This window comes from Macaca mulatta, chromosome 15 (assembly GCF_049350105.2).
Source record: "Macaca mulatta isolate MMU2019108-1 chromosome 15, T2T-MMU8v2.0, whole genome shotgun sequence".
Lineage (NCBI taxonomy): Eukaryota > Metazoa > Chordata > Mammalia > Primates > Cercopithecidae > Macaca > Macaca mulatta.
The window spans coordinates 43,165,201-43,184,029 of NC_133420.1; the positions used below are offsets into that span (position 1 = coordinate 43,165,201).

An 18,829-nucleotide genomic window follows, 5' to 3' on the forward strand; every position below is an offset into this window, starting at 1 on the left:
TCTGGTAACCATCCTTATGCTCTCTATCTCCATGCGTTCAAGTTAAACATTACTGTTTTTAAGGCCCTGTTATGCACAAGGCAAAGATACTTTCCCATTTATTTCTTGTATTAGTTTTATATTGCTACTCTAACAAATTACCACAAACTTAACGACTTAATAAAACAGAAATGTATTCTCTTAAAATTATGGAGACCAGAGGCCTGAAGTGAGTTTTAGTAAGCTAAAATCCAGTTGTCAACAGACCTGGTCTTTCTGGGGGCTCCAGGGGATAATCCATTCTTTGCCTTTTTCAGTTTCTGGTGTCGGCTGGCATTCCTTGGCTTGAGGCCACACCACTCCAGTCTCTGTTCCCTGGTCACACTGCCTTCTCCTCCTCTGTAGTCAAATCTCTCTCTGCCTTCCTCTTATAAGGACACTTTTAAGTATATGCAAAATAAACTCCCCACCTCAAGATCCTTAACTTAGTCACAGCTCCAAAGTCCCTTTTGCCATACATGATAATATTCACAGATTCCATGGATTCGAACACACACCTTGGGAATCCTTATTCAGTTTCCCATGACCCTTCCTTTATCCCTGTGAAGTAAGTATTCTCCTCTTTTACAGACTCAGATACAAGATGGGGTCACGTAAGTGAAGGAAATTGAAAAAGGTCAAACACCAATAAATGGCAGAGCTAAGATTGATCCCATCTGTCTAGTGTCAGATCATGAGTTTCTTCTTTATACCACTATACCCCATAAAACTGATAAAATAATACTCTTTATAGATGGTTCTGCAATGGAAACCTGAAGAGCCCAGTAGCCCAGTAATTTTCATGTGTGGACCTTCTGTGAGACCACATACCAGCTGTGTGACTTTCAGCAAGTCTCTTGATCTCTCCTCACCTCAGTTTTCTCACTTGTAATAGGGGAATGGTCTGGTGTGAGGACTGAGATAATGCCAACGCCTTGTCATGTTATTAGCAAATACAAGTGGGTGTATTTGTTACCACCCCTACCATTGGAAGGCTATGGGGCAAGGAAGTAGTCAAGGTTAGGACTTCCCAGTATGTGCTCACTAAAATAAGGAGGGTCAATTTACTCTCTGCCTTAGGAAGGGCAAGGGACAAAGGGCCAGCCCAGAGTACTTTCTAAGGAGGAGAGGGACACAAATACCTATGTGATGCCAGTCCATCAACCTCTAGACCCTGCCGAGGGAGCTTCTGGCTCTGAGGCAAGTGAAACCACTCAGCTGACTCTGAATCAGGGAAATTTTTCCACCTGAGAAACAGAATGTACAAGGCTTGAAAGACAATTAAAAATAATAATACCTTCTATTGACTGGAAGGGCAAATGTCATTCTACTTTTCAAAGGAAGTTCAAACTATTTCTCTCTCAGAGCAATACTAAACATCCTTTCAGGAAAATATTCATTTCAATGAACTCTCTCTCTCTCTCTCTCTCTCTCTCTCTCTCTCTCTCTCTCTCTCTCTCTCTGTGTGTGTGTGTGTGTGTATGTGTGTGTGTGTGTGTGTGTGTGTGTGTGTTGCATGTGTGTAGCAGGATGGAGGGGAAATTTATGAAGAACATTAGAGCACACAGGGTGACTAGTACAGTTCAGTCAACCTGAAAATCTTATGTCCCATGATGAAAAGAGCTGTATATTTTTATTTGCATGTACCTTTGTTTTATTAACCCTTCTTATTTTAGTGAGCACATTTATGAAGCATACCTCTGACATTATCTTTTCCATCATTTTACAGATGAGAAAGTAAAGGCTCAGAGTAGAATAAGTGACTTATCTACAATAGCTAAAGGCCACCATTTTGAGATTACTTACAATGTGGCAAGCAACAGCATAAACTTTTGACTAAGTATTGTTCTTTTAATCCTGACGCTAGCTCCAAGGAGTACCCGTTTTACAGATGGAGAACCTATAAGAAAAGTGTTAAGTAATTTACCCAAGGCCCTACTCCTTTTTGAAGCTACTATTGGTTCAATTAAGGTTTGAAACCAAGTCCATGCTAGGTAATCCCAAAACTCCAAGATTAGCACAAATAGGGACAAAGCAAAATAACCAAAATCTTGCCTCATCAGATCTTTATGCACAAGCTCCAAATCACTCAATCTGGTTCACGAATCGAAGAATGTAATCTTTGCCTTTGGGCAATTGTTACATTACATACATAAGAAAGCACTGACAATAATAGAAAATTGGGAGCTGGAGTCCTCTTGGTGGGTTTGAATCCTCTTGCTACTATTTATTACCCGTGCACCTTGGTCGTTTCTCTAACCTCTCCATGTCTCATACCCCCCATCTGCAAAATGGGAACAATGATAGGACTAACCCAATAGGCTCATTGTAAAGATTAAATAATTTAATACATCCAAACTGCTTCAACAGTGCCTAGATCACAGGAAATATTCAATCAGCATTAGCCACTGTTACTCTTTGTGGTCCACAAAATAAATCTTAAGAAACCTAAGAGAGAAGGAAAAGAAGCAAATTATACTTCCTCACAAGTATCCAACCCAGCTGTGGAAAATCAAAGAAAGAAATTCAATTTGCATTGATTTCAAAGCTATATATTCCCTCTGTGACCTGCATTAAGCCCAAGATGGTTTGACCCATTTGTATTCATCACCACAGCCTGAGCTCAGACCGGTAAACATGATCAAAACTGCCTCCCCATCCCTCTGTTGGAAATATACAACTCCAGATCTTCTAATTTAGCCTGGGCAATGCTAGTTTTTTAAATTCTCCCTCTTTCCCTTCAACCTCCAAAGAGGCAGTCTTTAGAATGTTTTAACGAGACAGCACCAGGTGGCTTCAACTCCCCTCTTCCTGCTGCTAGTCCCTGTAAAGCCCAGAAGCGTTTCAGATAGAAGTGGGGGTTCCATGCTTTCATAAGCACAATACAGCTATGGAGATATTGAGCTATCTTTTGGGATTTGGGGGTTGTGGGGCGGGGAAGGGAACCACATCATTTAGCATCAAAAAACTCTACATAGGGCATCCCAGTTTGCTAAGCACTTTGCTTATACCCTCTTTCTTGGTCTTCATACCAATTTTGAAAGGTACTCAAGGTACAGATTTTTATCTCAGTTTTATAAAACAGGAAACCAGATGGATCCCAAGAAGAAGAGGAGCTTAAGAGAGGGGACGTGCTTTTCTCAAGGTAATTCACATTGAAAGCAGTTGGGCCAAATAGAACACAAAACTGTGTGGTAATATCATATATTTTCCACTATGCAGCCAATTAGTTGATCAGTCAATCATTTCAAGGGAACATTAATAGACCTCCAAGTGTTTTGGGTCTGTACAGGCGAAAAGCACAGTCCTTGCCCTCAAGGAGTCCTCACAGACCAGCTAGGCAAATGAATGAGTAAATCGATGATCACAGTTAAGGTTTCTAATCATTTCATAAAAGTCACTTCAAGAATGTTTTTATTGCTTACCTCCAAAATCTGCGACAGGTCATATGCTATTCTAAAAACTATGATATGCAGGAACAATATTCAAAATAATTAACAAATAATATGGCATAGGCAGCAGCCATCAACAGATGCTGGCAACAAACAGAACTGCTGACAAACAGACGGAAAGGCACAGTGCCTATCCTCAGGTGTCCATGATCTAGCAGGGTAAACAGGCAATGGAAATAAAATGTGCAATATGCCAAAAGTTAAAAAATGGTGGTGTGGATGAGCATGAAGGAGACACCCTTCTCTCTGGATGTGAAGGTCATTAAAAACTTTGTTAGAAGAGTATGAAGGAACTCTTGAAAAAAAAATAATAAGGAATTTGTCATGGCAATAAGGCAGTGTTCTTCCTAGGGAAGTGAATGTGCAAAGGCTTGGAGACTTCTAAATTATTTCTTTAAAGATTTTACTTGAGAGTTTTGAGTTTCTATAATCCCTGGGAATTCCCCACTTGGTAACCAGGACCCTGGGGGTCAGCGGGGAAAGGGATTTTCCCAAAGTCACACAGCGAATTGATGCAGCATCAAGACTTGGACACTTAACCAACGCTCTCCACTCTGCTCTGCTGACCAGGCATGGCTTCTTGGTTGATGGTGAGGCTAAATTGCCATAGTCCATCCATCAGGGACGCTCTCATATGTCTTGCCACACACTCCATATGGTCTTTGACCTTGATTTTGTCCTTTGTTTTCTAAGGAAAAGTGAGAACAGATGAAAAGAAGACCACTCAACCATGATCTGTAAGCAAGTTGGGAAACCTTGACTCTAACGAAATGCATTTAATTAAATGACTGGCCCACTGTGTGGGATCAGAGATCCATCCTGGCTTTGGAAAAGATTTCTGGTGATTATGGAGTTACATGAGACTTTTGGACCGGAGTTAGCACACCAGATGAGATGAATCCTGAGAAGAGGAGGAGGAGGTTGGGAACACTGAAGGAGTACGTAATCAGAGTAGGAAGCAGGGGATTCCATGGGGAAGTGGACACTCAGCTTCCTCAGCACTAGTCCTGGCCAAAATTCCACTCATTGGCTGTTCTGTCTGGAAGAAAAAGTATTACATTTAACAGACCTTTAAGGAAATGAGAATGATCTCACCTGAGGCAAACCCCGACATTCCTCTGGCCTCCAAACCACAGCCTCCACCAACAAGTCCTGAATGAAAATTGCAAACAAGCAACAATGAAATCAGTCTTTGGCAGGAAGCTCTGTGCAGAGGTGGTGTTTACACGCATTCATTCTACCCTCTCAAGTGGAAAAAAAAGTGCTTATGCTTCTGAGAAGGATGCAACCATGAGGGATCAGATGCCAAGAGGTATGGCCTCTGCCAAACAGGAGGATAAATGGTTCTTCATTTCCATACACTTCCTCTGCTGTAATGTCTAGTGTGGCTTGGTTACTCAGTTCTGACTGTGACAGTTTTCTTCCTGGAAAGCAGGCATAGTGGCTTCAGACAAGTCATTCTTCCTCTCAGTGCCCCATTTTCTGATCTGTGCGATGGAAGCATTGTACACAATAATCCAGTTTCCTTTCCAGGTTCTATGGTTGTAAAAGGAAGAATTTAATTATAAAGCACAACATGTCAAACATTTATTTGTTCCTCCATTACTTCATTCATTCTATAAACATTTACTGAGCTTCTCTGATACCCAAGGCTCTATGCCAGGTACAGAAAAAGCAACTGTGATCACCAACCTCAGGAAGCCTAGAGTCTAGAAGGAAAATCTAGACATGCACATGTTTAATTATACCACGTTGATGCAATGGATGTCCTAATAGAGTTACAAATGCCATAGTGCATAGAAGCATTTCTTCCTAGATGGATTTCTTCCACTTAGGAAGCTCCATAGTGAAGTCAGATCAGAAATGGATGATAAATAGATGTGAGGACATGGAGGTGAGGAGCCTAGGGCATCATCCTAGCATGAAAAAAGGTTGGGGGTATTGTAGAGTACGTGGTGCGTATGGACCCATCTACCAGAAACAGAGGCTGTGAACAGTACAGGGATGGAAAACACGTCCTTGTCTGGGCCCTCCTTACTCAAATGCCAAAAAGCTATATAGCTTAAGATGCCACATAGCTTTTTGGAGAAAATACCTTTTACAAGTAGCCTCTCCTAAAAATGCATAAATCATCTCTTCTCTATGTTATCAGAATATACTTATATGATAGCTGTTAACTTAATCCACAATAGTATTCCTGTTTGTCACCTCCACTAGCCTTTTCCTGCTTTGAGGGCCAGCCTGGTCATATTTGGCTTTAGTTTCCCTGTGATTGGCCATGCCACTTGTGGTAGACACTAATCAATAATTGTAGAATCTTAAGAGAACTGGGGAGAGGAGTTCGAGTTTGAGACATTCCCCAAAAAAGCCATATCTATCATCTAGTTTTCTAGCATGTGCTCTTGTCTTATTTAAAAACTCACATAGAATTATAAATATATTGATTATATGTTATATACAAATATAGTTTATATACCATAGGAAATATATTGTACACTATTCTAATATTTTACTCCCTAACCCAAGAGATTAACTCAGTAGCCTTAGGAAAGCCAGGAGGCATGGAACCACTCACTGCTGGTTGAGACACAGCTTCATGCTACTGAAATATCCTTTGGCTAAAGCACAGAATGTAAAACTTCCCAAACAACCAACATTTGAATCAGCCAAAATGGATCAAAAGTTCAAATGAGCAGTTTTATGACATGACTATTTATGGGCTTTCTTGCTCTCTGGGAGGGGTCACTTTAGCAGAGAATCCTAAAATACTACAGCCAAAGCACCGTAGGATGACCTAATCATGTCTTTTTTTTTTTTTTTTTTTCAGAGAAACTGAGGCCCACAGCAACAATAATAACTGTGGGGATGATATCATTTAATGTTGAAAATAAGTGAATAATTGAGACCTCTATTATTAGTAGCTATTTTTTAAAAAATCAAAGGTCTCTCCTAATTAGCTTTACGGAGCAAAGAAATGTATTTTCCATATTCAAATATGGCTGTGATTTCTACACAAATCGTGTTAACAATCTAATACAGCATAAAACATTGCTTAAATATCCTCATACCCTATTCCTAAATAGTAACGTGTAATAGAACTCTGGAGCCCAGTGTTGTAATAAAAACACTTCCCAGGTGTATTCCCTTGGTGAAGTTTCATTGCTTCTCTTAACCTCAGTTCTTCTGTGAAAAAGAGACACTTGTGCCTATCCTACTTACTGGTTGCAAGGATATAATAAAAATCGTGAACAAAAATAGTGTTCATAAAGTACCCTGCACAGCACCTTATTAAAGACTTAATAAGGGAGGGCTCAATGGTAGTTGCATTTTGAATTACATTCGATGTTTCATTTTCCTCCACGGTCACAAACTACTATGCTCTGTGACAGGCTCAGAAGTCTCTAGGCGCGGATGAAGTGCTACTTCTCCACTCCCTTAAATGCCCCTGTATGCCCTGCGGATACTCAGCGCATGCTAACCACCAAATGAACGAATGACTCAGAGCTTGGAGGAAATCCACGGCAGGCTGGAAAGCAAAGGCGCAGCTTATGGCTCAAGGATTAGGTTGTTACCTTTTTAAATTATTGCTTTTCTTTAAAGAAAAGGCTGTGGGGGACGCCTTTCAGCACTAAGAGAAAACCTCAGAAACCGTTCCCCCTGGAGACCCAAGCTGAGAAGACCACACCAGGCACAGGGCATGAACAATGTCAAAAAGCTACTGCCCTGTAGGACACTGGGGCTAGAACAAAGATGCCTCCCAGCAGCTGGGCAAGGCTGGCTGCCACATAAGAAAAGCAGGGCTGACATGAGCCTCCCACACGGTCCCCACCTGCTGAGACCTAATCCTGGGTTATCTCTCCGCTGGCCCAGAGAAACCTGAAACGCCCCAGGCTTTTGAAGGGCTTTATCTCCTCTTTCCAGGAACTGGGCTCAGTCCCTGTACTCACTCCCAGGTGCCACTGAGCAGCTGCTGCCCAGAGCCTAGGCGAGCCCTGGTCCCATTTCCAGCTTGACCAAGTACAGGAGGGGAGCCAGGGCTGCGGATCCTGCTCCCTCTTGCTCCCCGGGGCATCCGTCTCACAATTAGAAAACCCGTGTGGGGAGCAAAGCAAAAATCACATTTCACTAACAACTACTCGGGTCGGGGGCGGGGAGGCGGGAGGGGAAGCGGGAATTCCTACTTTCTCCATAAATTGTATGCAAATGGGTTCCTTCCCTGGCCGAGAGCCAGGAGTGAGTGCGTCTTTCATGAGCTAACCCTGTTCCGCTGGGAGGGCTGTTCCTTTAATTCGCCAACTGAAAAAGTGGGAAAGGATGTCTGGAGGCGAGGCGTCCCATTACAGAGGAAGGAGCTCGCTATATAAGCCAGCCAAAGTTGGCTGCACCGGCCACAGCCTGCCTACTGTCACCCGCCTCTCTCGCGCGCAGACACACGCCCCCGCCTCCGTGGGCACAAAGGCGGCGCGGCTGGGGGACTCGGGACCGCGCACGTGGGAACCGCCGCTGCTTCCCACTCCAGGTACTTCTTCCAAGGATCTAGGTCTCTCCCCCATCAGAGAGGTAAGTCTGTTTTTCCCTCATCACTAGAGATCCTTATGATGTACGGATTGCATTCCTGGTACCAAATAAGTTGTGGTTTTATATTATAATCATAAAACGTTTGGGTGGTTTTTTTTGTTTGTTTTTTTCCGCTGCTGGAAAAAAAAAAAATGAGTGTGTATTGGTTGTGATCAGATGCACCTTGACTGTTCTGGTTTTGTAATTTTGTTTGTTTTAACTTTATGAATAGTCAGACTTGGAAGGAACTTTTCGTAAAGTTGTTATCTTCAGCTGTTCTGCAGAGGAAAAGTAAGAATTTTCTCTTAAACTTCCCCCCTACTTCTAGCCTGACTGATTCACCTGTATGTATATTTCATTTTGAGGGTTAGGGAAGTAGAGTTTTAAGGTAGAGTTTGCTCATAGCCTGCCCCTGGGATGGGTTAGAGGGACTTTGATAGAGGAGTGCAGGGAGAATACAAAAGTTTACATCTAAACAGACCTTACATAAAGTTTACAAACAGTTTTGTACCCATTCCCTCATTTGGTCCTCAAAATATTCACCCTGGAGATGAGAGTTGGGGGACAGAAGAGAGGAGGTGGCTCCTGGGCCAGATGAGTAACTGACAGGCAGCTAGAAAGTGGTGGAGAACAGCTTTATTGGGGTGCCTAGAGCCAGCAGCATCCCACATGTCTCTAGAATCACCTCCTCCTCCTCACTTCTCATCACAGAAAGATCTGAGCAACAACGTCCCCCAGGTATGGGAACCCTACTGCCCCTGGTGTACTTTGGAAAGAATGCAGGGTTTCTTCTCACCCATCGGTGTTGTAAGAGGAATAAGAGCTTATGTTTGAAGCCAGAGGTGTTTGGTATTCTCCCCACCACCATGCATACGACCCTGAGAAAGATACATTGCCTCCTTAGTCCTCAGTTTTCCCATCTCTAAAATGGGGACAATAGCGTCTGCTGTCGTTTTGAGGAGAAAATGAGGTATAGAAAGATCAGCAGTGACTGCTCAATAACTGGAAGTTTGGATAATCATTGTCATTGCCAAAAACTGCCATCACTCTGGAAGTTAAAAGAGGCACTTAGCCAGTGTTGGATCGTTTCTTGTGTATTGTTCCTCAGCCCACTCCCAACCCCCACTTTTTATCTCACCCAATCTGATGGTGTCTCACCAGGCTGGCAGGTCTGAGACTTGGCTATATTTTACAAGCAGGAGGTTGTGTTGGCACAGGTTGGAGAAAAGGTAGCAGCCTGGGGCTGGGTGTTAATGTCAAATACTGATTCCAGAATGTCAGGAGGTTTTGAGTTTAGGCATCTGCAGATTCTAAAGCTGACAGCTATGAAGTACGATGCTGTTGGAAACTCTTTGGAAAGCTTTCTGTCCGGAGGGAGAGCAGGACAGGGAGCCCCACTTGAAGAATGAATGCCTCTTTTTCATGTTTTTGTAGACTTTTTTCCCCATTTTTACAGAGCTTTCCCATATGTGCTTTAGAAAGGAAAACTACTACCCACCCCAGCCAGGCAAGCCTGATTCAGGACTGAAGATTTATTCAGTCCTAGATAACCCAGTGAAGAGTTTCTGGCATTGTGCACATACAAGCCATTTGCAGGATATGTAAGTTAGCGTGCTTTGGCCCTTGCATTTCAGGAAGGTGACTGCTTCGGGGGGAAGAAAAAGGTGCACAATATGAGTATTCTCTGGTTTGCTCAAACAGAGTAAATTGGACAAGGATTGAAAGGGATGTTGCCAAGCTCTACAGTCATTAAATATTTTTTCCTCTATGCTTTGTTTTAAAAACCTAGTTTCTCTATTTTATCTCCCACTAACCTCCTCCTTCCCCACTCTAAGAAGTTACTAACCTTTCAGCCATCAGCTTTGTCATTCATATAATGGAGATGACAAACTATGTCTCACAGGGCTCTTGCAACATTCAAATGATGTAATATATGGCAAACTCTTGGCATAGTACCTGCCACATATTAAGGGTTCAATAAATGGAAACTTTTCTCTGTTTATCATTTTACAAGGAGTTGTCCAAGATTAATGTTCTAATACCATGATTTTTAAACTTATTTTTAAAGATGGAAATATTCATTACATGAATTTACGGCAAAACCCCAGTATATGACAGGTAAATGTAGGGCTGCTTTGGTTGAAGTGAGGTCACAGGGTCTAAAACTTATACCTTTGCTCTTAGCCTCTGTGACATTGCCACAGAATGTCCAATGACAAAAAAACACAGTTACAAATCATGAAACCAGGCTGCGTGCATTCTGGTTGCCCTTCTACCCTTCAACAAGGATTTTTGCGCCTCTGAATCACCATCTGTAACAGAAGTAAAAGCAAGTCCACAAATAGTGCAATAGACAGGAAAATATATGAGAAATTTAAAAGGTTTAACAGTCTATTTTAATTAATTCTAATGACAATGATAGCCAAAATATACGATGAGCCTACTTTCTAAACTGTAGCCCTTGGTGGGATCATGCACAGCATGTCTCTGAGGTGTGGACTGTATCTGTTGGACAAAGAGATGGCTTCAAGAACAGGGAGACTGAATAAATTTACTAAGGTCCCAGAACTCGAAGTGATAGAACCAGGTTTCACACCCAGGTCCCCGTGATCACCAAGTCAGAGGTACATTCTGCCATGTTCCTTCTGAATGCTTCTCTGCTTCTTGCCTGCCTTTAGAAGGAAAACACTTCCTTTCTGACTAAATATGCCCCTCCAGGCAGACTGTGGCCACCCATAAATACAGCAGTAGCGTGATCATATAACCAGAATGGAATTTGGAAAGAGAATTCAAGATGACAGGATGAAAAACATATCCCCCTTAATCCTACCCTTTCTAATGCTTATAATAAATTAAGAGCACATATTCTCTTCTTTCTCTGTAGATTTCTATAGACACCTAGCTGTGCTTTCTTACAAGAAAAAACATCCACTGGACCAAAGTGCAACCCTCTTCATGCTGAAGGCACTTCAGTTTGAAATGTAAAAAGTCTAGGTTGCAAAAGTTTAGTTGGTTCAAAATAGACGTCCTTTTGTGATGGTAAAACATGCAAACACAAAGTTGATAGTGAGGGCTATGTGTGGCATATGTAATAGGAGGGTTTGCCAATAGTTTTTCATTTAATTCTCACTCTAACACTACAAATTATAAATTACTAGCTCAATTTTATGGCTAAAGAAATCAACACTCAAGGAAGTTAGGTGACTCATCTGAGGTCTTTCTGTAATTGAGGGGCAGAGCTGGCTTTGACCCAAGCTTTCTAACTAATACCCTACTGTTCTTTCTGCTGTGCTACATTGCCTTCTGAAGTCAGGCTGTGCTGACCAAGTTTAGAACCTTTAATGGTGTCTTTCAGTGAATGATCAAGATCGTGAAGAAGACCCCAGCTGTCATTGGTGCCTATTGATTTTACAGAATAGCCCTGCATGTATCATTTTTCATGGTTCTCAGCAAAGGTCAGCTCTCAGTGGTGCAACTCTCTGCCTGGAAACAGGAAAGTTCAAATTTCAGCCCCTGGAAGAGAGAAGAATGAAACTAGAGGTAGCAGTCAGGTCACTCCTGCTGATTTTTCATCTCAGAAAAGTAGGCACACAGGTGAGCCAAACATCTGGTTTTAAAAGGGCTGATTGGTAGGTAAAGTGAAATCGGCCTTGGGGCCACGAATCCCAGGACAATTTGGAAATGGTTGTAGGCTCCAAGCCACAAATTGAGCTACAAATTCAGGGGAAGCCTGGGAGAGGAAGATTATGATTCAAATACTTCTCACTCTGAGAAGATTGTAGGGAATCCCCTTGAATCTTATCCCGGTCCAGTCTGAACACCTTCAACATGTGGGAAACATTAGATGAAGGCTCCTTTCCAAGAGGAAAACCCCCCTCAAAGTGTGATGTAACCAGCTGCCTACAAACCCCAGCCATAATTCTAGTCAATGTAAAAGACAGAGATGGTAAACTTACCTACCTTCGGAAGCTATACATGCTTTGTGACTTCTCTGTAAAGGAGAAAAGTCTGCGTACCAACCTGATTCTAATCCTAGTGGCCAGACTTTTTTCAGTTATGCCCCTAAGCCTAAACTCCATTCCCTCCACCTTGTCTCACATTTCCAGCTTCTCCTCCACTTTAGAAACAACTCTATCACCATCATTACTCTCTTTGACCCTTCACCATAGAATAAAAGCAAAATGTCCAAGTCAAAAGCAGATCATGAATGGAAAATCCCTTCCATGTGCATTTTCAGTCTATCTGTGAATGGAGATTTTAACAATATATATTTCATGCCATGTTGTCTCAGAATTTTGAAATTTCCTGAAGTTCATAGGTCCTTCATGATATAGCCATGGCAACTCAAATAGCTTTGTTTGGTCCTTTAACCTTCCCCAAATACCCTACACCAAGAGCCAGAGATATATCATGAGCTCTGAACATAGATAGCTTTGTTTCAGAATTAACCATTATTCACCTCTAACCCTAAAGCTGGCTACTGCTAACTTCGACAAGAATGTGTCTGAAATGTTGTCCTAGGAGAATCCTAGGGGATAATCATAATAGCTAATATTTACTGAGGACTCTACAGGCATCATGCCATTTAGTCAACCATAGCTTCTAGTAAGTCTTAACACCCACCCCATTCAAATATGCACAATGTGAGGCTGAAAACGTTTAAGTAGCTTACCCAATACCATGCAGAAAGTACTTGGTGGAGTCAAAAATCAAACCCAGTTCCCAGTCCTGAGAGGGTGGTTATAACCATTTCAGTAAGGAAGTCATGCTCAGCACCCTAATTCTATTCATCTTCTGATGAGAGAGGGCTAGACACAGCAAAGCTAAGAAAGAGACAAAAGCTTGTCTTTTGGGTCCTTGTGTTCTTTGACAGACTGTTTAATTTTGCTATCTCCAGCTTGCTCCTTCAGGCTTCACCTCTTGAAAAAACTGTAATTAAATGATTAGCATGTGACCCATAAATGTAATATATTTTCTCTACTAGACTTTATGCTGCATGAGAGCAAAGCCCGATCCACATCACATCCCCGCAACCAGCCCGAGATCTGAAGCACAGACACACATAAGCAAGTGCTGCCCAAGGAAAGCCATGAATGCCCTGCAGGCTGCCTGGAATCCTCCTGCTCCAGGTTCCCACTGAGCTCTACCCGTCCCCCACTGTGTGTGTCATAATTACCCCTATGATTGCCTTCCCTGCCACACTGGACTGTACACCACTAAGGTCAAGAACGTTAGGGAGGCAGGAGCTTTGTCTGCTGCAGTTCGTTTTCCCCAAAAAAAAGGCCAACCATGGGCAGACGCACCATTAGCACAGTCCCCAAAGGAGATACCCAGGATTGTGGAATGATCTTGTGAAGGTCGATGCACAGATATTGCAGAGGAGTGCTTTAACTTCTAGGTAGGTTACTATTTTCTTAAATCTCCTTAGGGAACATAGAATTTTCAAACTGTAAGGGCTCACGGGCAGCCTCTAAGCCAGAATCTTTCAGACTGGATTTTAAAAAGAACCTCAGAGGAGATTTGGGGGCTGCTGTGAAGAGACAGGGAGGTCAAGCAGGGGATTCTCCTCAACTTATATCAATGAAAGCCCCTCCACTTATCTGTTTTGTACACTGAGCCTCCTCATGAAATTTCATTTGATGAAAGGGTTCTGTGGGGAAAAAACAGAATGTTTTTGTAAATTGCTGCCCTAGGTTAGCATACCTCATTTTAAAGAGGGTGAAACTGAGACGTAGAGAAGGGAAAGATCTTTCTAAGATCTTCCGCCAGTTGGCAACAGGGTCAGTGTGGAATCCCAGGTCTTCTGACTCTTGCTCTTGGAAGCCAGGGACAATATTAAAAGTTTCAGAATTAAGACATTCTTTTAGAAAAGAAAAATGAACAGAGTCTTATTCTCTCAACAGCCTTAACTCATATGGACTGAGCCAAGGATGACTAGTATCTCTGTATTCATTATCTATTAATGCATACCAAATTACTTTAAATCAACACTCATTTATTATCTCATGGTTTTTAGAGGTCTAAGCACAGCTTAGCTGGATTGTCTGCCTCATGATCTCTCATGAGGTTATTGTCTGTGTTGGACAGGGTTGATGTCCCATCTAAAGGCTGAACTGGGGGATGATTAGCTTCCAAGCTTGTTGATGTGGTTGTTGGCTGGACTCCATTTCTTGAGAGATATTGAACTGAGGGCCTTAGTTCCTTGATGGCTGTTGGTCCAAGGCCACCCTCAGTTCCTTGCCACATGGGCTTCTCCAACAAGGCCATTTACATTAACAAAGCCAATGAGAAAGAGAGTTGCCAGGCATGGTGGCTCACACCTATTGTTAATCCTAGCACTTTGGAAGGCCGAGGCAGGTGGATCACTTGAGGTCAGGAGTTGGAGACCAGCCTGGCCAATAAGGTGAAACCCTGTCTCTACTAAAAATACAAAAAAATTAGCCTGGCATAGTGGTGGGCACCTGTAATCCCAGCTACTCGGGAGGCTGAAGCAGGAGAATCGCTTGAACTCGGGAGTCATAAGTTGCAGTGAGCCGAGATCAAGCCATTGCACTCCAGCCTGGATAACAAGAGTGAGATTACATCTAAAAAAAAAAAAAAAAAAAAAAAAAAAAAAAAAAAAAGAGAGAGAGAGAGAGAATCTATAAGCAAGAGGCACATCACAATCCTGTGTAATCTAATCATGGAAGGGATATTCCATCACCTTAGTCATATTCTGTGTGTTAGAGGAAAGTCGCTGGGCCATCCCACACTCAAGGGGAGGTAATTGCACACGTATGAAAATGCCATGAGGCAGTATCAATGGGGTCACCTTAGAGTCTGCCTGCCACAGCCTCCAACACTCCAGTGTCACCAATTTCTGGCAACTTCTTATCAATGACAAGTTCACTCAACCCATCTGTACTCTCCCTGATGAGTAATAAAAAATTATGGCAGCCACTGAAGTGGACTAGTTTCTGTTTAGCATCCTCCCATGTATATAGTGGAGTCAAATGTTTTGATTAGCTGTCTTAACTCATTGGGTAGCCATAATTTCTCCTGAATTTCACCCCAGGGAGGGGTCTTTCAAGGTAATGATTCCAAATTTATTTTATTCTAATAATTTTATTTATTAGTCAATGTGATCAAAACTAAAACTCATCCATTGTCCCCCTTCTCAATCTATTCCTCTCAGCAGATATAATAATAAATAGTAACATCTTCGATTAATTCTTTTTTCCTTACTATCCCCACATACAAAATATTGTAGTCTCTACTGCCTTGACAAGCAAAACTGTTCACTGCCTCCCCACTTTCTCCATCATCATCCCCTGCCCCACCTCCATTACTCCTGTAGTTCAGGTCTTGGCACCTCACAGATGGGCCACTGCAACAGCTTTCCCACTGGCCCCCAGCAACCCAGCCCTCCCCTTCTTCAACCTGAGACATAGAGGTTAACATTCCTAGGCCTCGAGATTCCAAATGCTTCTCCTCTGCCTGCAAAAAAAAAAAAAAAAAAAAAAAAAAAAAAAAAAAACCGATATTCTGACATTCAAGATTCTCCATGATCTTGCTTCTGGTCTCTAAACAGATCCTGTACTTCAGCTGTAATTCATACTCTTCGCATCAACCCTTTTATTCCTTTTATGTCCTTGTAAATGCCATTCCCTCATGCCTAGATATCCTTTTTTATATTTTTCACCTATTCATATTTTTCTCTCAAAATTCAGTTCAGGCACCACTTCTTCCAGGTAAATTAGATGCCCCTTTACTGTCATCTCATTCTACCTATGTTTCTTTTTTTAAATCTGTCATCTCCTTTATCATCCTGGAATGGACTATCTGCCCCTCTTGACAATATAGTTCTTAAAAGAAAAAATTGTATCTGGTTTATCTGAAACCTAGCACAACCAGAATAAAGTTAATCTTTAGCAATTAATAGGAGTCTTTGCTGTGTCCCAGATTTGGACATCCTCTTCCTTAGCAGTTTGCTCAGAAAGCCCAGAACTTGAAGTTGTTTTCACGCTTCACCCACTGGCTTGCAAATGTGCAGTGTGGTGACACAACATGTGACAGGAGGAAACCATCCCAGCCCTAGGACAGGAAACTGTCTCAGAACACAGACCTCAAGGAATGTGTTTGCTTTCAGAGGTGGCCTTCAGGATAAAACACAAATTGCTTTGGATTTGGAAAAACCAGTACCAAGGACAGAGGAGTCCTGTCTGGGGATTTTAGGCTGAGTCACAAGAGATAGCTGAAAATCTGGAGGTTAAAACAAAGATCAGTCAACAACTAATAGGAAGAAAGAACAGGCTCAAGGGAGGGATGGAGACAAACAGCTGTCTATCTTGGACATGGAGAAGCTCACATCCCATGAGAAGAAATGAATAATGGTTAAGAGTATGACTTTGGCATCAGAATCCTCTGGGTCCGAGAGGTATTTGCTTGCTATGTGATCTTGGCCAAGTTACTTAGCTTCTTTAAGCTAATTTTTTCTTATCCATATTAAAAGCAAAGGAGTAGCACCTAGTTTAAAAGTTTATTGTGATGATTAAATGATGTAGTTCATGAGCATTGCTTAACACAGAAACTGGCATTCAATATAAATGTTTTGTTGTTGTCATTGTTTTGTTACTTGTTGATCAAATAGTTCTTGATGATAAGATCCCACTAGAGAAGCAGTTCCCAAAAGTGTGTCATGTGGAAAAGCATTCTCATGGAAATCACCCAAAAAAGGATTTTGTGGCCAAATGAGTTTGGGGAACACTTGATACCCTTCTGTTCTTGGAAATGCACAGCTCATATGTCCATTCAATGCATAATTTTAGGGCTGGTGATACAATAGAAACTAATACAGTCAAGATCCCTTTATTCATGGTGTTTACATTATGGTGGGGTATCTTAGTTTGTACAAGTTGTTACAACAAAATACCATAAACTGAGTGACTTACAAACAACAGAAATTACTTTCTCACAGTTCTGGAGGCTGGGAAGTCCAAGATCAAGATGGCACCTTCTATGTCCTCACATGGTGGAAGACATAAGGCAGCTCTCTGGGGTCTCTTTTATAAGGGCACAAATTCTATTTATGAAGGCTCTGCCTTCAAGATCTAAGTACCTCCCAAAGACTCTGCCAACTAATATTATCACACTGGTGATTACGTTCCGATGTGTGGATTTTGAGGGAACACAAACATTCAGACCATAGCAGGGGGAAGGCAGACAATAAAAAGGAATCACATAAATTTATAGCACAATTTCAGGTAGTGATATTTTCTGAGAAGAAAGACAAAATAAGGTAAGGGGATAAACAATGACTGGTGGGGAGAGGGGTGCTCTTTTAGATGGGGTGAGAGGTGAATGTGCCATTGTGCAGACATCTGAATGAAAGGAGAGAAGGAGCTCTGTAGGCAATGACTAGGAGTTTGAATTTTATTCTGAGTGTGGTTAGAAGCCAATGGATGGTTCAGGGAAGTAGAGTGCATCATCTGAGAAATCTTGCTGTAATTAATCTATTCAACTTTCATTAGCCCAGTATCTCCAAACATACCTGACCATAGGACGTCTACCTAAAAACATCTTGCAACGTAGTCTGGGAAATTCTTCACTGGAGTACAGGGCTTCGTAGATTTTAAAGAGACTGCAAATTTGCTCTTTTTCATCTAGATCTGCAGTAAAAATCCAAACATACTGCTTGGGACATGATAGGTATGCCCAGGAAGGAAAACCTAGCTCTAGAGGTAAAGACAAGCAGGATGTCATCCTAATTAGCAGCTCTTTTTGGCCAAGACAATCGATGAGCGCAGCCAGGCCTCAGCAGATTCTGGAAGCCCATTTGATGCCAACGGAAACTCGCCAATATCTACCCAAGGCTAATAAGTGTTTGCAAACAGTACACCTTGGCTTAAGTATTCTCCAAAAAGGAAGTGCATAAAACTTGAGATCCAGCAGAGGTTCTGAGAGAAAAACAAAGGTCAAATATTTTGGTGCTTACATGTGCGCAGCCACCAAAGAGCTGCTGAAGGTCTGGGAAATGGAAAGTCAAGGTATCCACTTGAATGCTGATCTCTTTCTTTATGGAGCAGTAAAAATTTAAGTTTTTACCTTATCTGAACTGAAGAAAATTCCTTTAGGAGTCAGCCCGGTGTAGCTCAATGTAGTTGAAAGCACACATTTTAGAGCCACAAATAAATCAGCATTCAAAAGCTAGCTCTGCCTCTCAAGCCAGTCATGGAAACTCCCTGAGTCTCAAATTAATTTTCAAATAAACATAATAATACCTAACTCACCAGGTTGTCATGACAAATGACAAGATAAATGATAGCATGAATAAAAAGCATTTAGTATAAGATTTGTCATAAAAATGTATATAATAGCCACTCAAAAAAATGTTAGTTTCCTTACTGTTTAATTCAATCTGTATTTAGTTTCATAATAGAAGCTGTCATTTATTGAATAACTACTATATTCCAGCAGAGGTTAGCAAACCACAGGGTGGCAGCCTATTTTTGTAAATAAAGTTTTATTGGAACACTGCTATGCTCATTTGTTTATGTATTATCTATAGCTGCTGCCTCTACGATAGCAGAGTCGAATAGTTGTGACTGAAATCATCTAACTGCAAAGCTCAATGTATTTTCTATCTGTTCACTTAAGGAAAAGTTTACTGACCCCTTCCAGTCAACCTACTAAATTTTTATACTTACTTTCCAGTCACCTTAACCTAACAAGGTGGATATTATCATACCTATGCATATAAAGAGATTGAAGCAGAAAATAAAAATCAACTAGTAAGTTCTCCTCCAAAAACATAATGTTAAACT

General features: G+C 41.6%; 1 protein-coding gene across 10 annotated transcripts in view; it reads left to right on the top strand.

Moving 5' to 3' along the window:
- The first annotated feature begins 7,856 nt into the window (after positions 1–7,856).
- TNC (tenascin C) overlaps positions 7,857–18,829 on the top strand; it is a 98,593-nt gene continuing 87,620 nt past the window's right edge. For all 10 annotated transcript variants that reach the window (XM_015116971.3, XM_015116973.3, XM_015116977.3 and 7 more), the window contains exon 1: positions 7,857–8,030. The gene's annotated coding sequence lies outside the window, so the exon portion shown is untranslated. The remainder of the gene's footprint in view (positions 8,031–18,829) is intronic.